The 2,640-nt window shown below is 31.6% G+C and overlaps 1 long non-coding RNA gene across 1 annotated transcript; it reads left to right on the top strand.

The window, feature by feature from the left end:
* The first annotated feature begins 239 nt into the window (after positions 1-239).
* LOC126891804 (uncharacterized) lies at positions 240-2,389 on the top strand. The gene is made up of 2 exons (XR_007700577.1): positions 240-619; positions 1,242-2,389. It is a non-coding gene; the product is annotated as an uncharacterized LOC126891804 (long non-coding RNA).
* The last annotated feature ends 251 nt before the right edge of the window (positions 2,390-2,640 follow it).

Raw genomic sequence — 2,640 nt, forward strand, 5'->3', positions numbered from 1 at the left:
TTGTTGCCATCGTATCATTCCAGTCTGGCACTTACAGACATTCCTTCTATTGCAGATGTTACTCAAAAATGTAAGAAATTGGAAGAAGTTTTGTCATGGTCTTGTGACACTGCATCTAGTGTCCCTAGCCGTTCTAATTTTAAAAATCATGAATCATCCTATTCTGGTAGGCAAGACTATTCTCGGTCTGGTAACGTATCTACTTTTCAATACGAAGATTATCTGTTGGAACTTGTGACGTTCCGTCACTTATCTAATTAATTATTAATGGGAACACCTTATTGGATTATTGTTAAAATTATTTTCTTATAATATTAAAAACCCGTTCGCACAAAATTCCCTTAGCGACGTCATACTGGGTGTATCGTGGCCACATTGATATTTCGTGAGGTTGGTACTGACGCCTGTCGCCAGCTGTCACGAGGTCGGAACGGTGAAGGGAGGCCATTGACTTGGGAGTGTCATGTGAGTGCAGATGGCGGCGTGAATTTCTTTGTAAATTAAATAAGTTATTTCCTGTTGCATAGTTCAATTATTGCTATTGCAAGTTATATTTGTTTTTTTTGGGTGAATTAAAGTGACGGAATAATGGAACTGTAAGAAAACGGATCTCACGCCGGTATGTTTTTTATAATAGTTTTTAAGATGGTATCATAATTTTGGCAATTATAGTTCTCATTATAGATTTAATTTAAATCAAGTCATCGATTGGTTTTATGTAGAATATTGCAGTTTCTATAATGTATCCAGAAAAGATCTTTAATAATATTCTTAATATGTGGTTATGTTCATCAAAATTTTCCAGTTCTGAAACTTTTTCTGACAAAAAAAAATTTCTTTGTTTTGAAAAGTTCTTCCTGAAACCTATTAAATTTTACTTCATAGACTTCATAATTCTTTTCCCATATCTAGTATGTTCATATATTTTTACAGTACCTATTTCTTTATACAAAACATGTACAACTTCCTTTGAAAAAAAAACCAAATATATTATTTGTTAAGATAAAAAAAAAGACATTCTACATGTAAATTGTAATTCTCCTTGTCTATTCGAATCAAGGCCATATTTGTTAAAAGTCTTATCACAACCCATGGTTAAAATGTCAAGCTAGATAGGTTTTTTGGGTCAATGAAAGGTCGGTTTTTTGGAGTCTTCTAAAAACCTCCTCGTTAACTTGTCTTCTTACTGCTCTTTCAAACCTGTTTTATTAGAAATAAACTGGGAATATTTTTGTTTTTAGCCATTCTGGAGAAATCTCATTACTGATGGTAAACCCTCTCTAACACCGAGAGCAGACACTTCCAACGTTCGATCAATCAGGGAACAAGCCAAAGGATACCGTCTCCCATTTGTTTTTGTATTGATTCATCATCCTGCACCCTCCGAGGGTAGTTTCATTAGCTATTGGGCAGTTGCACCACTTCGGTGATAACTTCGTTCCACGGATTTGGTACCAGACACCAAGGATCGTTGTTGGAACATGTGAAAAGGGGTTTGTTTTGGGGGACATTTGTTCATACCAGTTAAAGACATATTTTTTTTTTCTAGTAATATTCAGGACATTTCATACTTTCATAATTTAATTACACATATATGTTTTTCTTTCTCCACAAATTTAAGTACATTTTAGATATAACAGCCATACCTTATTGTTAGTAGTGTTCCCCAAATTTATATAATTCCTGGTAGAAGTTTCGAGCTCGAATATTCTCCACCTACATGTTCTTTTCACTTGGTTTGTATTAATTTTAGACTTGTTTCCTCATTTAATTTAAAAATAATATTAGTTCAATTCACCTAAATTTAAAATCATTTAACTTGCTTCATAATTTTCAATTTTTATTAGATTTTTTGGTAAATATTATTTAACTTTCGCTATTAAACTTTTTATATTAAATTCGAATAAATCCCTAGTACCCATCCCCTCAGGAAGGTACTAGTTTTACTTGCTGTTAGTATTTAGAACCACTAGTCAGAAAAGGATCTTTGTATCCAGTACTAAGTTGGTTCATTTAGGGACTTGTTACCCGTCAACTCATTGAGAGTTGTATAATATATATTATATACATTAGGTATTTTCATTGTTCTAATATCAGGTAGTATTCAATTAGGGTGTACGTATTACAATCGTACAAGTGTTATTTGGTGAAGGGTTCATACTAATCTAGGTGTAGTTTGTACTTCCTATATTAGAGGTACTCATTTGTAAAATTTTCTAACCTCATTCACATTATGGTTACATTATTTAATTGTATAAATCTGTAAATGACTTTCACTAGTATCTACCATTTCTTGTCATTTTAGAGTCACATACTAGTCACTTGTTTTAACTCAGAGATTGTGAATATCTAGTAGTTATATTTAATAAATATATACATTTATTGTGAATTTTTTTTAATTCTTTAAATTTATACATTTAATATACTTGTACTACAAATTTAATATACTCTATAGCAGCGTAGAATACCTGGAAAAGTGTTAACCTAGTTAGCCTTCTTCTGGCGCCCAAAAATTTATTCTATTTTCATTATATTATTATATTTACTCTATCTATCTTCTGAACATTATCTTAATATCTTCTTTTCTAGCCATCATTATCATTTCCTTTAATTTATTGTCTGGTCAAAAATAGGCGTGCA

This window comes from Diabrotica virgifera, chromosome 9, assembly GCF_917563875.1.
Source record: "Diabrotica virgifera virgifera chromosome 9, PGI_DIABVI_V3a".
Lineage (NCBI taxonomy): Eukaryota > Metazoa > Arthropoda > Insecta > Coleoptera > Chrysomelidae > Diabrotica > Diabrotica virgifera.